The sequence below is a fragment of the Adelges cooleyi genome, unplaced genomic scaffold, assembly GCF_023614345.1.
Source record: "Adelges cooleyi isolate 19-005CV unplaced genomic scaffold, UGA_ACOO_1.1 ACOO_flye_CR_arks_rails_tigmint_CR_PRNA_248, whole genome shotgun sequence".
In the NCBI taxonomy this organism is placed as follows: Eukaryota; Metazoa; Arthropoda; class Insecta; order Hemiptera; family Adelgidae; genus Adelges; species Adelges cooleyi.
In genome coordinates this window covers 1,699,401-1,719,120 of record NW_026095913.1, presented here as the reverse complement: position 1 = coordinate 1,719,120, position 19,720 = coordinate 1,699,401, and the positions used below count along the sequence as shown (strand labels likewise).

The 19,720-nt window shown below is 32.9% G+C and overlaps 1 protein-coding gene across 5 annotated transcripts in view; it reads left to right on the top strand.

The window, feature by feature from the left end:
- The window catches only part of LOC126837372 (lachesin-like), a 102,398-nt gene that overhangs the window by 18,272 nt on the left and 64,406 nt on the right, over positions 1-19,720 (top strand). For 2 of the 5 annotated variants that reach the window (XM_050571275.1, XM_050571274.1), the window contains exon 2: positions 6,698-6,794. The exons of 2 other annotated variants lie outside the window; for them this stretch is intronic. The gene's annotated coding sequence lies outside the window, so the exon portion shown is untranslated. Of the gene's footprint in view, positions 1-6,697; positions 6,795-15,032; positions 15,183-19,720 lie in introns of those variants that run through there. One more of the 5 variants, XM_050571276.1, reaches the window with a different exon arrangement.

Below are 19,720 nucleotides of genomic sequence, written 5' to 3'. Positions count from 1 at the left end.
TAATAGAATTCAGTTCAGAAACCTACGGCAACGACAGACTGTCGAGTGCGTCCACCGAAACCGTCGAGGCCGATAGTAATGTAATCTGGTAAAAAACCAATCAGTCGCGTTGATAAAAAAATGCACTCGACTGTGGCAAATGGAATAGGGCCGTTAACCGCAGTGATGTTGACCGAACGGTATCGGTTTAAGAGCGGATCGCTTTGTTCGGTCGAGCTGGCACTAGTCTAACAACAGTCAACAATTTGTTTACCGCGATGATAAAACGTATGTGTTTGTTATTTCCTTATTTAGCAACTCTTTGGATCAGGAATTATTGGAATAAACTTTCACTAAAAATTTTGCAATTTTCCTGGCAACTTTTGCCATTTTCTATCCTCTAAAATCTTATTTGGACTATTACGAACATTTAAAAAAAAAAAAGAGCCAAATCAGTTCAGCCGTTCTCAAATTATGGGCTTACCAAGAAACAGCAATCAATTCATATATATATATATATATATATATATACAGATTATCCCGGTCTGGGGTACCTCAAAACTTAACAAATAATATATTAAAAAACTATTTCGCGTGGTTAATATAATTGCGACGTTCGATACTATTCCATTATAGAAATGAAACATTTTTCTCTGAACCCTTATCATAAGTATTATTAATGATTTGTTTGTTTTCCTGTTGTATTTAATATAAATAAATCTGTACCGATTGGATTGTAGAAAACTAGGTTTTAACTTTAAGTATAAAAATGTATGTTAACTTAAAAACACAAGAAACCATTCGACCTCTTTTGTTTGTAAAGTACATTAAGCAATTGTTTCAGCGGTTTTCAGTTTAGAGATTTTGGTACAAATAAACAATAACAATTCATTGTAAAACCACTATATTACCTTCTTAGCTACGCGTCTATTGTAAAAAATAACGATATTATGCTGAAAAGAGTGGAAACCACACAAATTGCGAAGGGTCCGACCAACGAGGGTTGAGCGCGAAGATTTTTGCTTAGATAACGAGGGACGTCGTTTTGGCTGTTACCGCCGTTGGGATCGCTTCGAATTGGCTTCCAACTCCTAAACGTACCTTTTTACATTGTAACCGTACACGGCCAGCTCGTTCGGTAAAAACCAGACCTACCGCAATCCGCGATAGGACTTGGGTGGGTGTGTGTACTTTGTTCGTACAGCTATAGAACAGTTTAACGAACGAGAAAATTTCTGGATTACAAAATCTCTCACAATTTCTGGCGCTTGCAGTACTGCAGTCGAACCGTAGTAAAAAAAAAAAATTGTCCGACATCGGTCATAGTATGATTAAACAAACCAATCGCATGTACATATAATTGTACACAATATAAATTTGATGAACGTTCAAATTTTTCCAATATCAACGAGACCGCGTGGGCCACGTTGGGTACCAAAATGGGAAAAAAACGACCATAGGTTATTGCCCAATGTCAATTTAACATGAACCGTTTAACATAATAATATATTATTATCGTTATTTTACATTGTTTGCTTCGACATAATAACGTGTCGCCTTTTATTTTTAACGGCATACAATTTTTTTCCCCATGGACTTTTGTAAATAATATATTCGCACAAGGATAATTTTTTTTTATTCACCTCCCCCCCTCCCCCTTATCCCGACCAGACCCGACCTAATCTATGTAAATACGTGGAATTAAATTTCGGACATTTTTTTTTCAAATGGGTATGGTAATTTTATCTCTTTTTACGAAGAATTATTTTCTCGGAAGCACCTTCTAAAAAGAATATACAAGTTGATAATTTTATCGTGAACCACTCAATGTCTCATTGGGTTTAATAGCTACATTTCCCATTATAATTGTCATATGTTTTGGGTTAACCAAAATCGAGTAGCCCATAAAATTCATATTTAAGTACGCATTGTCCAATGATAGACAAGCTTTACTAATCTATTACTTATTAAAACACAGCGACGGTGTTATCTACGGTGTTCGATATTATTATTTAATGGGAAATTATTGTGCTACTGTTGTTAAACCCGAACGAATATAGATTTGTAATTCTAATCATTACAAAAGTTATAGCAAACTAACAAATTAATGATTAAAAATTCAATCACTAACATCACTGGACTATCATCACTAACATCACTACAAAGCGTATGATGCAATGACTAACATATTCTAACGTTTTTTGACTACATATTTATGGAATTAAAAACATGTGTTTTGTATTTGAAGAAAAAAAAATTCTAAACTTCTTTTACGTATGAGAGAAGAAGGGAAACATGTTTCAAGTATTGTAAAATATATTAAAATACTATGTAGCTCCTAGTAAAGGAAAATAAAACTTAAAAAATATTCATATTTTCCGAGAAAATTAGTGTCTTACATCAGATGGATAACCCGGTACATAAATGGCGCCAACCAATTTACTCAGTTGTTCCCGGTAAACGCGCAAATAAAATCATAAGGTCGAACATATTATTTCCAATAAGAAAAAAAAATAGAAAAACAAATTGCCTGTGCTTAACAATGGTCTTTTAATGCCGAATGCAGTAGCCGTACCTGTCGGACGTTTGGTTTTGATATTATATATTATTACTATGAAGGACAACACCCGACAAGATGTAATTTCGACCGCAGAAATATTGGATTGGAAAAAGGCACACGAAACTCTTCAGTGCCAGTTAAATGAACAATAATTTGACATTTCAATTATGCACAACGGTCGAACACGTTGCCGTTGGTCTATTTATTTGATGAAATTTTTTTGGTATTTTTAACCAATAAAAACGGCAACGACCATTTCTGCGTCTGACAGTTGTAAAAAAAAATTATAATAGTAATGTAAAAAAACACCGGTGTTTAAAGTCCGGGACGTTTTTGGGCGGACAGTTTGAAAATCAATTCACGGTATGGTCTCTTACTCTTAGTCTGTAAATATATAGAACTATAACATCAGAAGGCGAGCGACAGTGTGACCACTTTAAATAAAAATAAACCACTTTTTTTGTAGGTCGTTGAAACGCTGCCAGTACAATCCTTATGAACTTTACAGATCAATTGTCAAATTTTAATTACATGTGGTGACACGATTGAGTGATAATATTTTATTATGTATCACATGGTTGCAGTAGTGAAACGAATTAAAAAAATATAATGTACCAGAGAAATGTAATTTTGTCATTCCGGTCACACTGCAGCTTGCCTTTTTGCTTACTTCATTAAAATATTTTACCTTATTGCGGCCAATAATAGGTATTCTAACCGTCGATATTTTCTATTAAAAAAAAAAAACCACCACCACACCGAGTTAGCTGGTATAGGGTTGGCTTAACGTCGGTTTTATTGTTTTTTCGCACGACGGAATTTCGGCGTACAGCTACAACGATAATAATATATTATAATAATAATAACGATAATAATGATATGCATAATAGTTCAATGATAATATGTCGCTGCTGGAAATCACAATTGGCATGCCGAGACATTTAGAACACAGCCAAATAATAGGCCCTCGCGTTTTTATGTCCGTAAATCACGGTTTAATCAAATAACGAGCGGGCACGACTTAGCCAGACGGGTTAGGTTCGTGTCGGAAATTCTACCACACCAAAAAAAAAAAAACATACACACACAACCGACGACGATTTTAATGTACTCTTGCACGGAAGGCGATTTCCTGCCCTCACTTCCCCCCTAGGTCTTAATTGAATACACACTGTCCTCCGGAGAGACATACCGTACAAACAACGGCACGACAGCTGTTATCGGATAGCGCCAACAGAAGTTCTGCAATATTAGTATAATATATATTTTTCATATTTAAGTTTTTCGCGCCAACCGATTCGTCTCGGCGAAAGTATGCATACGTCATAATATTAATAATCGTAAAAGGCCCTCGGGTACTGTAATATGACAATAATATAAGTATAATATGGCACGAACAAGCTCGTGGTAAATACAAGGCCTATACACCACCGCGAATGTGTTATTGAGCTGTATGCCTCCGGGTAGTACATGAGGCTTACAAAAAAAAAAAAATGAATAAAAATGTTCACAACTTCTATTTTGATACATTCACTGCATAGGGTAAAAATATAATATAGAGCTGTAGCATCATAATTATAACGCACTGAACTCAGAAACGAAGTAATCAAGAAGACGAGCGTCAGTGTGACCAATTCAAATAAAAATAAATAATATTTATTTTATAAGCTGTTACACACTGCATAGTGAATACTTATCGAATATACAAATCAGTTTAATGATGAACACCAATTTCATATGATAATGTATATTGTGATAAATTTATAATAATATAACTAATATTTTATTTTGTATCGCATGGTTGCAGTAGTGAAACAAATTAAAAATATGTACCAAAGAAATTTAATTTTGTCATTCTGGTCTCACTGCAGCTTGGCTTTTTGCTTACTTCATAATATTTTATTTATATGATTACGTGATAATAATATTATAACTGATATTTTTCGATACGATTAATATATAATATATGTATATAAATAATATAATTAATGTACAGGGCAAATCATGGTAGGGACTTAGTTTTTCACAAAATAATTGTAATTTTTTTTTTCTTTTTAAAAATGTTATTTGACAATACTAACATTTTGTTTTATTTTCCAGAGGTCTAACAACTTTTGAAACTTAAACTGTAATGTATAACTAATTTGATTAACGTTGTTTGAGATTAACAATAAACAGCCAAAAAAATGTTGACTGGTCAATATCCAGTTTTGGATAATTCGTTTTAAAGTTATTATGGTTTAAAAGTAATTATCCAAAACTAGTTTTGGGTCAGTCAAAATATTCGGTCAGTTATTTTTAAGTTAAAAAGGCAATCATTGACGGTGACATCTACTTGTTACCGTTTGAGTTTTAAAAGTTGTTAGAGCGTTGGAAGAAAATATATAGTCATTTTAATGTTGAAAATAAAACAATATATTTGACAGAAAAATACTTCCCATGGGCTTTATCCTTATTTAAAATTCCGAATTAGTTCTAAAAAGAAAATATTATACATAATCGCGATTATTTTAATAGAAACCCTATGGATAACCATGTACAAAACCAAAATATAATTTATAATTATAATTTGCACGTGTTCTCCAATTGTTATTGTTTTCTTCTCAACGCACCATACGGCGAAACAGAATTTAAACCACGACGCCCTTTACTCTCCATTTCGTTTTGAACTATAACTAATTACTTTGTCAGTTAGAATATTGTAAAAAAAAATAAGTACATATTATATAAACGTTTTCGATATAATATATTTTTATTGTTGATAGTGTTTTAGACAAGTTTTCCCGTTGAGTTGACACGCTATATATTATTATAAGGATTCCCGCAAGGATCACTTTACATATTTTACTTTGGGTCGGTTCGCCTCCGAAACAAACGGTTCACTTTGCGCACTATCAGTTTCGAAAATCAACAAAACTAATTTCGTCGGTCACACAACAACTTGCGGGGAGGTCTATTTAAATTATTTGGCGATAATTTGTTTTGTTGTTGAACAACCGAACGGGCCACCGAAGATGGTTATTTATTACGGTCAAAACGTCTAGGCCTTAATAAACTTGCATTGTCCCGTGCCTATCCGTTATGAGTTGAGCTAAAAATGGCAAAAAACCAACAAACAAAAATCGATTTACTTTACCCCACCAGACTCTTGTGTTTTTAGAACATGAAAAACACTAGTCAAACAATGATCTCATCGATCAACGTCTCATCTATCAAAAATCGTACTATTAGAGTTAATTGAAAGGGAAGAAAGTGGAGATCATCTATTTTGGCCCGATTGAATAGGGAAAAATCCCTCGGTTCATCAGTTTCAAGCAAAAACAGCAGTTGTCTTATAAAAAAAAATATTTTTAATAATCCAACGATTCGTATTATAATTCTAAAACTTTGGTACGGAGAATCGATTCACTAACCGACAGTTTAAGAAACTTAATTATTACTTACATTTACATTTTATGTTGGTTTATTATTTTTTTTGTTTTTTAATAAAACCATACTCAGTCGTTCGTCATATTTTGTTATTATGCAAATGGTATAGTATTATGAAATAATAAAATAATAATTAATGATAGGTATAGTATTATCCGTCGACGGACTACGACACAACCATTAATCAGGGTGTCTTTAAATAGACAAACAAACCAAATTTCACTAATTAAAGCAGATAATAATGTGTTGTTATTAATAGTATAAGACAGAGTTATTCGGGTTATTGACCCGATTTTGATGTATATTCCATAAATATATCTATTTTGAGCTAACTATTAGTTATTATAAAAATGAGAATAATTTTTAAAATAATGACATAATCAAAGCCAAAGCTTTACATCATTCCAATAAAACCTTATCTAAAATATAATCATCTATATAACACAATATTCGAGTAAACGTTATTAAATAATTTTTCAATAGAATAATTTCAAAAATAATCGGTCGAATAATTTTTCATTTAAACAACTTCAAAAATAATTTTTGAAATAATTATTTGTTTATTCGAATATGAATTTTCACAACACTGGTCATACAGCTAACCAATCGTCCCATGTAGCGGGTATTATTATGTTTTGCGCTCTGAAAAAAAATAGAGCAGAACGATTTTCTCGCCGTTAAGTACCAGAGTTTTAATATAATTGCGTTTGATTTTTATATTTATTTCAGAAAAACAGTTTTACAACAACAACAACATCAACTAATAACGTCTGCACGACAACGTGACCGTCAATTTTGTTTTTCGGATTTTGCACCGCCATGAACGGTAAATACATTTTATCTGACAATTTTTATATGTATATATATTGTTATTGTACTTGCGCTAATAATAGTAATCATTGTTTTTCGATGCTATGGCATTTTTTTTTAAGTTTATTAATGAAGAGCACAGGGGAAGAATTAAGTGAAGTGGTCTATTTTAGGGCGACTTTTCAATGTACCCCATTGAATGGTACCATTCAAATAAAAATCATAGATTAAATAAAACCAAATTTTGTACTGTAAAAAAAAAATCGAATAATGTAAACAAACTTTAATGATCTCAGGTCAGTGTGACCAAACTATAATAAAAATAATCCTTCAGTGTCGACGAAGTAATGTTATCACTATCGACTATCGTTAATTAACCATTTGTTATCAGTTTACGTTATTATTGTAAAAAATGTGTACAGTAGTTTCAGCACTATAATTCGGCCCAACTACATTAAGTCTAAATCAATCGAAAATCTATTGTTTTTACTATAAAATGCACTGTCTGATTTTTGTTTAATCTGTGTCAAAATCGAAAAAACAAATAGACAAATACCGTTCTTTCCGTGTGCTCTGTGATTTTATTACTGTTATATTATTGAAATAATAATAATTATCATGCGGACATGATTTAGCATTGAGGCCTTTGCGCATTGTTTTCGGGCGCCCCCATCGGGTTTAACCTCGCCCAAAGGTATTCGTATTAATATTTTACATTATTTTGCGAGTAAAAAAAGAAAAAAAAAAGGGTCACGCGTTTTTTATGAATACAAGCAAAAAAAATATCTAGTCCGACGCAGCTAACGATCACATCAACAGTGTTTTGTGGTTACGGAGACCGTAAAAAAAAATATATATATATATATATACATATAAATAATAATAATAATCATCGCTAGGTGTTCGCATTTATCACAGGCCGGGCGACCTTTTTCACACATCTCTATACATTTTTTTTTTATATAATATTGTCGTCATGATATTTGGCCGACAGTTGCACACACATTCATTCGCACTTACCGTCCATTATAATTACTAAGTATAAATTATCGTTGTACAAAACCCTCCACACACACACACACACACACACACAAACGACACTACTCGCCGGCTTTTGGGCGATTAAGTATTCCGTTTATTAAATAATTCGCGTTCGTGTTTATTATTTAAGTAGCTGTCGGCCAAGAATACCGGTCGGCCTTAAGGGGGGGAGGGGGTTTAAGGGGAGGGTCGAAATTGAGTTGAAGAGAAAAACGTTCACGTCAGATCGCTATCTACGCGGCCCTCTGAGCGGTAATTCAAACTAGATGCCGGCACAGATATGTACATCGGTTGCCTATCCAAGCGTGCGAAGACTGTTGCCCTAAACGAGTTTCGCCGAAACGCCCAAGTACGCCGTACATACATATTTAACAAGCATCGGCGAAACGACAGGGAGGTACAGGGTGGGATTGGTTAACGCAGCCATGTGACCCAGTTGACTTCTCAAAGTGTTATACAAACACTTCGTCCAAAGTTGGTTAGCCCAAATGTTGATATAAATATTTTTCAACAAAATATAACCCTTTGAGAATCATTATCTGAACATTTTGACTGGTCGTTGATTTTATTAGGTTTTAAGATAAGATATGGGGTTATATTTTTGGAAAAACATATCAAAATTGGGCCAGCTAAAATATTAAAAAAAAAAATAATAATAATTGTACCAAGTCTCAAAACTTCTAAGATGATCACTGGGTCATATTTAACCGATCACCCTGTACACCGGGTTAACCGCGCTCGAGTTGTCAACGTCGCGTGGCCAATTCCAAAGACACTACACCGTGTGAAATTATTTAAGTATAGTTCTCTAAAATTCCAGTAATCTGGCCAATTAAATTGTTTAGCTTCTGTGTGAAGCTGAGAAGGTATGGTATTTTTAGTAAGGAAAACCTGAAGCGTTTATTCGAAAGGGACTTTATCATTTTCAGCTATAATAGTTCTTAAAAGTCTATATATTATCAAAGTTATTAGTTTTGTATTCTTAGTAAACATTTGTTAATTATATTGTATTGTATTACAATATTTTTTTATAGATTATCTTTTAAAACTGCTTATTGATACATTTTCATAAAGTTTCAAACGAGGGCGGGGCTTCAGAAAACACTAAAAAAAGGTCAATATTTAGTAAATTTGTATTATAGTAAAATAACAATTTAAACAAAAATGTCTCCAAAAGAAAAACTACAAAATGAAAATATCGCAATGCTCGCCAGGTTAGGCGACCACGGGCCTGGGGAAGTAATACAATTTAGTGCAATATAATTTGATTTCCTTACATCAGGGAACAGTAAAATGACATAAGACGATGGTGATGCCTGGTGGTTTGAAAGTCCCTATCTAAACAAAAACTTTTCGAATAAAACACTTCGAGGCGAATCCGTGAAAACCGTCAACTTCTTACTATTGAAGCGTTAGACTGTGATATAAACGCATTAGGTACCTTATCGTTGCTAACTTCTTACTGTACTGCGTTTGGTTTATTTTGTCTTGTTGTTACTCGTATACGTTTCCATTGGACCAAGTTTCAGGCTTTGGGCATTAACTAATTGTACAATTTTTATGTTAAGCTATTAGTCTTAACAAATAAGCAATTGAAAAAAATATATTTTTGAACCAGGAGTTAAAATCTATAACTGTTTTTGTTTTCGACAATGGCCTACGATTTCAATATATTCACCAGCCGAAATTATTCTGAGGTCGTTACTATAATATGTAAAATTTCGGGTTATTTACATATACTTTGTAAATTTTACAATCTGATTGTATTAACAATTCATTTGCCAACGGTTAATGGTCCGAGTCTATCGTTAGCGTTTGGAAACATTATTATATAGCTGAACAAATAGACGGTTAACAACGATGGGCGTTTTTTTATTGACGCCTTTGTTTGTTTGTAAGTATTGTGAAGTATGTTTGACAGCATTTTTTTTTTTTTATTCGAGCCGGCCACGCAAGAATGTTTATTGATATTTAGTTGGTTTGCACTCCTGTCGCGTACAATGTACACGTTTAATAATTTATATTTGCTGATTTTTTATTTTATTTTTTTAATAACTGGGTTCTGGGTCCGGGTTACTTACCTAACGCGGTGTTGTACGTTTTCTATCATCGCTGCAGTTGTTTTTTAATTTTTTAATCCGCTTTGCCAATGTTTCTGTCAACACAGTTCACTATCCAGTATACGCTAACAGGAAACACTTGCTAAAATTCCCAACTGTAGGGGCACGCTTTGGTATTGGCTTTTATAAGATATTACATACAGTAACTTCGGTTTGATTTAACTTAAAAAAAAAACTAGAGGTGTGTGATTAGTATTACACCAGCCGTGTGTTTGCCAATCTTGGAATATTATTATTGTATACATAGAACATGTTTCTTATATTCCAAGAAAAACAAGCAACACACGACGTATGATTAATGATACATCAGCGATGGAGAATTTTTAAACGCGCAAAAGATTTGTGTGGTTTCCCCTTTTACCGCCGGGAAAAATGTATTACACATTTGAAAACGTTGAAAAGAAACGCCAAACATTAGCCTCTAACCAAGTACAAACAAAAAGTTCTGTGGAAAACTTTTGTAGACACAATATTTAATATTGTATGTCAATGTTATAATATGACGTTTCCCCAATATTTAATGCTATACCGAAGAATGAAGACTTATAATATATTAGACAAATTTTAATTTGTATAAATTATCTATTGTCACTTTTTCAATAATTATTATATGAAGTTTAATAAAATATCTACTGTTAGGTAAAACTATTGTAGGAATGCTACTGTCGTGTGTTTTATTATTCTATGTAAAACGTCCGGTTTCAAAACGTTTTGAGTTGTATACATTTTTTAAGTTGATATTAAAGAGAGATGGAAAAAATAACGAGAAAAGAGGGTTAATTTGTAAGCAGCGCAGCAATGAAAGACTCGAGTGTGTTCTTTTAAAAGCATGTGAACGTGTGGTATTTACGCCATGCAAAAACATACTATGGTTGTGTTCACATCGGATGCGTTGGTTAGTTGTATACACAATTTGCTTTGAAGCATAGTTTGTTAAACAAAAGATAACCATCTCTTTTTACTGTTTTTCATCTCTTAGAAGGGTTTTTGAATATAATATTTATAATGTTTTTTTTTTTTGTTTGAATATGAAATGAGCTAAAAACCTTAACTTTAATACTGTATTCAGTTGTTTATCAGCATTATCCTTAAAACCTATTTTATTAGTATATTTTTTTAGCGGATATACAGCATTTCCGGGCCTTGTGAATTACATTGATCAATTTGTAATTCTTATAGATACAATGGAATGGAATACAATTTACAATGGAAAATATATTTACATAGGTACTATGTACCTAATATACTCACGTGAAATTTGCACTTTTAAATTAATAATTGGAGATAATTTTACTAAACATTTTGCCAGCTAAAAGTATAGTCGAAAATACCATGTGTTACTAATGTTTGTTCCCAATTACATTAAAAACAGGATTGAATAGATTTTATCAAAACTATTGTTTTCAAACAAAATATTTACATACAGGTGATCACATTTTTACTTTAAAATATTTTTTCTATCGTATAACAGTTATAATAACTGATAAAGTTTTAATAAGCCGTTAAACTCTTAGGTTGACGTCTATGTAATGGATGGTCTAGGTGAACGTTTAATTATAGCACCATTATAAACTGTATTCAATTTAATAGTATTACATACATTTTATAATATGCTGTCCAGGTATAATAACGACTTCGTTTTACTAATTACATTGGCATTACACACCAAAACAAACGTTAGTATTTTTTTCTCTTCTGAATGCGTCATTTCACGTTTAGAAGTTAATTACAAAATAATTACCATTGAATACATTAAAAAATATTGCACCATATTTGGTAAGTTGTATGTATATATCCGGTTTTTTTTTAATAATCTCCACGCGAGTATACAATTGAATAATGCCGTGATTAATTCCAAGTATAATTATTTTATTGCACGTTTTCAGTTTTATGCTAAATTTCGCTTTGCATAAAACAATATGGTTATGTAATACATTTTTTTTTAATTTTGATTAATTTTGTAATTATTCGGTTTGAATGATTACAAAAACAAATAAAACCACAAAAATGATTTATTTTTAGTTTAAATAATATTGCGGTATTTCGAGCTTACTTGAGATTAAACATTTGTACGTTTATTTTTTAGCTTTTGTACACCCACGATATCTCTTAACTCAAAATAAATACAACAAACTCTAAAAATATTATAATTTTAAGCACATTTTAACTTATTTTTTATCGATATTTGTACGTCTACAATCTAAAATGTCGCATTCATATTTATTTGAATGTGACTTAACAGTTTCAGTTGTAATAGTTCTTGTGGACTTGTAACCTCCCCGTTCTAATATTGTTTCGTCTCAGCTATGCTCTGACTCTGACTCTGAATATATTTTAATAAAAGCTTTCATTGAGAGTAAGCTTTACACAACCTATTCCTGCACTTCTCTCTATTACTTATTAAATTCTTTGGGCTATAATTAGTCCATTTACGTACCCACCACCCCTAACCAATTATTATTTGTGTTTTATTAATTTTATGTATTTCTGTGATCTACAGATTCGCATCGAATTGTTTATTTCAAAATGATTTTAATACATTCAGTTATATAATAATTTCCGTAGACACCCGTCCCAATATATGTCCAGACCCCACTTTGCTGGCTTTTTTTTTTTTTTTTTACTATTTGCTCGTTTTAGTTGCATAATATCCGATCCCCTGCTACGCTGGAACTATACTATTACTGCGGCACAGAACTCAATATCTGGAACGGATATTCAGATTGAAAAATGTCCGGACCCGGGGAGGCAGCCATTTTGTGTACCAATTTCATGGAAAGTAAAAATGCTAAGCTACTTTTCCATGGCACATATTAAAATGTTAGGGTAGGTGATAATTGATGACAACTTTGTCATGTATTTGAGAAATCATAGACAACACAATAACTGTTCACGAAATAGCACCTACGGAATTGAAAACATAATATGTTCCCATTTGAAAAAAAAAAAACAAGGTTCACAATTGTTTTACATAACAGGGTTGAAGACAACAATAATAATTATTTTCACAAAAAGTATTGTAATATATTATAGTAAAATACGTACCTATACGAGTATGCGAACAAGTTAATTTTAAAAATATTCATATTTTCCCGGAAAATGAGTGTCTTACATCAGATGGATCAGCCTGTATTGAGTTCGGTGTACCGCTGCGGTGATACAATTTGCAACAGCTCGACAGTTTTAGGCAATTCTAAAGCGACGACGGTAATAATTAATGGGCACCTAACGTGTGTGTACCTGATATAATAATATTATATATTATATTGCGGTGGCTTCCGGAACCGGGAGCTCCTGACGAATGGTTGGAAACGCTGCTGCAGTGGTATCAGGAACGGCTATCGGAGGTCGGCTTCTCGTCTCTGTCGCCCGTGTGTCACGCCAAGTGTGAAAGCGATAAAACATGTAAGCCGGGCTACAGTATACTTTGTGGACATCAATTATTATTTCGGTAGAAGAGGGGCCGAAGACGGCGGCAGTGGCTGGAAATTAATGCGCCGTGACAATAATATAACAGCCGAGAAAACGAAAACGTTCACACGCCCGCCGCACGCCGCCTTCCCCGGCCCTTCACTCTTCGGGACGACTCTTCCCCTCCCACGGGATCTTTTGAACATAATCCCCCTGCTAATTGACCCCGCACCTCGGTTTCCTCGGTCCGTCGTGCCGCGGTCGTCTTTTTAGATTAATGGCCGACTCGTGAATTACTTAGATATTATTATAATAAGCAGTGTTGTGTGTACACCGTATATAGGTGCGCGTAACGAATGTACCCAACATTATGTAGGGACGATCCGGGTAAACATCACAACAATTATTATACGGAAACGAGACGTACGTTTACGTGGAATTATTTACCACCCCTCCAACCCTGACGGAATTACCTCGCGTTCAACCCTTGTAAATACCGTGCGGTCATAGCAGTTATTCGCGTATGCAGAGCGATCAATTTAATGGGTGAATAATTTATTAGGTATGCTGCTATCCACAAATTGCCTCGAATCAAAATCTGGCCCTCTTGCAACCCTCCATCACCATGCAATAGTTGACATTTTTATCGTTTTTATTAATTTTAAGACCTGCCGAAAATTAGACTAAAGATATGCCTAATACATACCTATAACGTTTATTATGAAAAGAAACAACAAACATTTCGATTTTGATAGCTATTTTGGGTTTTTTAACCTAACCTAACCTAACCTACGGCAACGTACATAATATTTAATTCGTCTTTTGAGTCAAGAATGTTTTGCTGCAAATTTCGACTAGTTGATAGCCATTTTTGCATAATTAATTTTAAAGTGATTTTTTACAAACTACAAACATATTTTTTTTCCCCTTTACAACAGGAGAGAGTCCCTACCGCGAATGTTGGATAAAAACTGTTTGATATTTTTCCGTTTGTTCTGTTTTTAGCCAGTATAATTTTTTTTTAAATAATAAATTTGCATAATAACAGCTATTTCCAACTGAAATACTTTTTACAATTCATTGTCAAGTGCTGATTTTGCCCGCCGGGTTTTCATTGCCCAAGTCTAAGTGTGAGTAAAAAAATATTCCTTCTATAGAGTGGTACAAACCACCCTGACTTGTTAATGCTTGTAAATATAAATAGAAAATAATAAACCTAAACTAACCAAACTTGAAACAAAGAATATATTTCAAAACATAGTTAGGTAATTAAAACAGTTATGATAATTTTTTGAAGTTTAAGTAAACGTTTGTGGGATATTGAAATAAGACTCGCCAGTTTGTTTATCACTCTGTGACTTTTTATATAGTTTTTGTGTTTTAAGTATTGGCCGTGTACCGTCCAACTTTAATCTCGTGTCGATGTTTTTGAATTTTGGCAGCGGTTCAATTAATTCGACGGTGTATTCCGGCCGACAACAATAATAATTAGACGTATCTAATAAACGCGGCGAAGACGGAACGGCCACGGAAAACAAAGATAATTATTCAACAGTTGACGGATTAATAATCTAATTTTACACCAAGTTGTTTGCAACAAGGATGTGCTTTTGTTCGGTACACTGTCGAGAGAGCAAAGTCCGGTGCATTCATTAGCGCTCAGTTCTCAGACGTCCCTCCGGATAAACACACAACGCCGTCGGTGGATCTAATTGTAATACACATATGTATAAATATATTTATATATACCTATAATTTTTTTAATCTGAAAGTACTCGACCAAACGAGTGTCAACCGGTCGGTGGGTGTGTCGATGACAAAATTCTAGACATGTGAGTATCATTTTTTTTTGTACTAGAAAATATGTCGGCACTGTTCTCCGGCTAGGTTAGGTTTTAATAATATATTTCTTGGTGAAAAATCGATAAAAAAAAAGAAAATTTTGCGCTTCTATCCGTTAAGTCCTACGTGGTTTAAAACTGAACTAGTAGGATGTAATAATGTTATGCTATATCTAACAGTTGTATAAATTATGTGTTTTGGAAAAAAATAAAAAAACACCCTACATTTTTAACTAGGTATAGTTTTTTTTGTTAGTAATTAAGACTCGTATAATTAGTTTTTTTTTTAATGTAGTGTGAATCTGTAATGACAGTTGTATCATTAAGGATACACTACATCATCGAAGCTAATATTATAGAAAATAATAATATGATATTTGTACATGGTATATTAGTGTATAAAACAATTAATGACATAATTGTTTATAAATTCTCATCGTCAAGAGACTCACACATTTGGATAATAATTGTTATCAAGTAACCCGAAAGCACCTTTTAGACTTCTTTTATTTAACAAATTAAAATGATTTTTACATTTAATAAATGATATAGTATGAATAATAGGTATTACAAAGGTAAAGAAGTATATTTATTTGTATTTGTGACAATTTAGAAAACTAAAAATGCATCTGATTTCATCCACCACAGTAAAATAATAAATGTTTCTAGGAACAAATAAATTATATAGATAATTATTACTATTTTAGATTAGCAGGGAACCGTTTATTTTTTGGATACAACAATGAAACTAAAGGTTTAGGTGTGAAGTATAATTTTGGATACATGATAATTTATACTATACAATAACAGCTAAATATATCAATAAATGATTGGCACTAAAGCTGTTGACACGGTTTCAGATACAAAGTAACAGTTACATATAGAAGTAGTATAATATGGTTAGGTTATGGTTGGGATATCTGGAAATTCTTAATAATACCCGTAACAGTCCACGCATGGTATATTGTATATTTTCACTGGAATCGTCATTCTAATATTATGGTGTGCATCTTTTAAAGGCACACCGTCAAGTTAAGAAAGTTTAAAATTATCAAATTGTTTTATGAACTACTTGTCGACAGGACGGGGGCGAGGAGCTGGAAGTAGCTGGTTAAGTAGTAGTTTGCCTGGAAAACTAATGAAATAGTTCAACCGTATCACTCTCTTGAAGATGACTCCAACGGTTTATATTATCCGTATTCGTCGTTACCGCAGTTTTCTCGGGTGCTTCGCAATAATATTCTGGCATTTCAGTGTAACACATGGCGTACTGGTATGATTTCGACATCAGAGGATGTGTTGTGTGCACACCAACATGGCAGAAAATTCTGCGGTTGAAAAATAATTCGGTACTTTGTTGGTACATACAGCTGTTCAAGTGGGCGGTTCATCGTTTAATTACGATAGCGGTTAGGTTATTTTACAATAATTGCTGAAAAAAATTGAACAATAATGGAAAATGACGGATGCCATACAACATCATAACGGTACCAGTATAAATAATAGGTTAAACTCTGGAAACATAAAAAGAAAAATATCTCAGGGAAAATAAAATTCCTTTGGCGTTTGATCTCTGCGAAGCGCTCGGTATTTTCCTTAGTTGATTTAAGCAGCTTCATTAAAATAATATATATTATTTATACATTCAATAGAAACACCGTAATATTGAACGTCTGTAATATATTATTTTGATTTTATAAATACATTTATATTATAATAACGTTTTCCGAGATTTTTAGTGCCAGTTAAGTGCTTTTACAATTATTGTGTAACTCATACGCGAATACACATCTGTTTTTTATTTTTGCATGTAATCACCAGTTAATGGTCTCCATATAGTTAAGATTAGTTTGTATATGATACTCTGATGATCAATAAATATTGTAGTTGGAAACTGAAGGTCTGAATGTGGAGAACAAGATTTGAACAATAAGTATATTTGAAAATTTTCTGTGAAACGACGAAGGTAAATTAGTTTTTAAACAATTTTTATACAATTATTTAATATTATGATCAATTTTGGATGTTTTTTTTTTATAATTTTCTAAAGGTTTTAATACGCTCTTAAAAAAAATATATATTAATATTTATAAGACGGGTAATAATATTAATTTTAGAAAAGTGTAAAATATATTTAAATTTTTAATTAATTATTTTAAATTTTCACTTTGCAAACATTTGTTAACAGCGTCGTCGTTATAGCTCAAATAACAATTCTTCCAAACATTATTAACATCCATCCAAAATGTTCGTGTATTGTCTTAATCAACCGAAAAAGATGAACGTCGTAAATCCAATACATTTTTCGGTATAGCGACGTCGAAACTAAACATTATGCCATTTATTACAGCTCTACAGGGTGATCAATTTGACGTAAGCAATAATTTTCTCAGAAAGTAATGACAATTTTTAAAATAAATAATTTCGAGGTAAACTTTGTTTCAATCACCATTATCCTGATGTCAAAAAATGTTAACATAGTAAACCCTGATAATCTCTATTGATATTATTTGGTGGCCCCTCCCCCTCCCCCTCCCACCAATCAGATATCCTGAATCCGTACCTGCAATTGTATAGGTTTTATATTTTTGGAATACATTTTTATTCATATTATGTTATTTTACAATAACAACGAATTAGTAAAAACTGGTTATTGACCGTTAAAAATGTACAGCGAATTGTTCTTTACTTAAAAAGTCAAATCTCTGAAAAATACTAAAAAAAAATAAAAGGTAAACATTTATTCATTTTAAAAAGACACGAATGGAAAACAATAATTTGAACCGCCTCCTTGTGGAACATGTTTTCAAAAAGAAAAAAGAAAACTCTACAACTGTTATTACTGCCGAGAAAATGAGTGTCTTACGTTCAGAGTCGCTCAAATTCTTATTCGCATAGGACGTTATTCGAATAATGTATTGTCTAGATGTTTTTCTTATCAAAAAATTATATTTACAACCTGTACAGTACATTAAGCAAACGTGATACAAGTATCACCAGGCTAAGAAATAAATAAATAATTTTTCTTTCTATTTTTGACTATTATTTAGACAAAGTTTTCTTCGGACGGTGTCCCATTCTGGTTACGTTAAATTCACCACCCTGTATTTACAACCCCGATATCGTTGGAAATGAAATATAATAATAATATCAGTGACGGATATAATGACATAAAAATATAATAATATACACTTGGAATCGTCGTTTCTTTATATTTTGTTGAAGATTGAGAAACAACATGTACGACCGGCGGGCTTGACAGACGGATGGACTTATAGAAATGAACGGTCATTAATGGATTTCGAGCTACGGGCAACCCCGAGTGTGACCACCCTGGGGTATTGTCAATGTCACCGCCGCATCCTTTCTCGTCCACCCCATTGTATACTATATATACATCTGCGAACGAATGCGATTTCTGTATTAGGGCACCGTACAATGGGAAATCTCTGAACGTGTGTGGATACAGTATACACACAGTGACAATAACAATAATATTACACTGTGGCCATTGTGTGTATCTAACAATATATACACTATTAAACGCGTGAGCTACACCGCTATTATATTACTATGTGCGCGCCCTCCTCACTTATCGGTTAGCTGTTTTATCCGTACAACCCATTATATACATAAAGTTCCAATAGAGTCAACACGGTCTGCAAACACTGTCACAGTATCTTTGGGCGCAACCGATTGTACTTGCAAATGTTAATTTACCACAGCCGCCGCCGTGGTGGCGGTACATGGACCGTATTTTTAGGCTGTGCCTGTCTTTGTATATAGGATGTTTTGGACAAGATGCCACGCTGTACTATGGGGTCACGCCGGTTTGCAAATGACTAAAATTTATATTATAAACGTGGAATGTTCCGACTGTAGCCAACCGAACGAAAATGAAAATTAGTGATCAGATTGATACATACGTGTACTTAGTATTTCATTTTATACAGTTTTCCTATTAACTTTCTGCCGATACGAATATTTTCCACTTGATAGTGATGTACATAGACCAGATTATGTACATAGGTAGCGCTTTTATGCTCGCGCGAATAATGTGATTGAATGCATGTACACAGAATATAATACACTGAATATATTATATACATGACAGTCGATAGCTACATATTTTATTCGTTTTGTCGGTTGGTTGCGAACCGATTGATTCTGACGGTTATAGGCACGAGAAGGTTTGGCGAAAATCCCGGCATTCCTTTTTAAAAAATAAATAAAATAATATATTATATCTCTCCTGCACTCAGCGCTACACCGTTCGCGTTTTCCGTATTGTACGGAACCCATATACGGCTATTCAATAGGCAAACACACATGATATTAGCTCCTAATAGCATAATACACATTCGTTACGAAAACGAAAAATGCATTATCAATAACATTACACTATCACGTTGGAATTCGCAATACCAAAGTTGTTTTTTATTTCGACTGTATATATTTTTATAATTTAGGTAATTTTCAATAATCCCATTTTCTATACTCTGACGTTAAATTCAAAAATTCTAAACCTA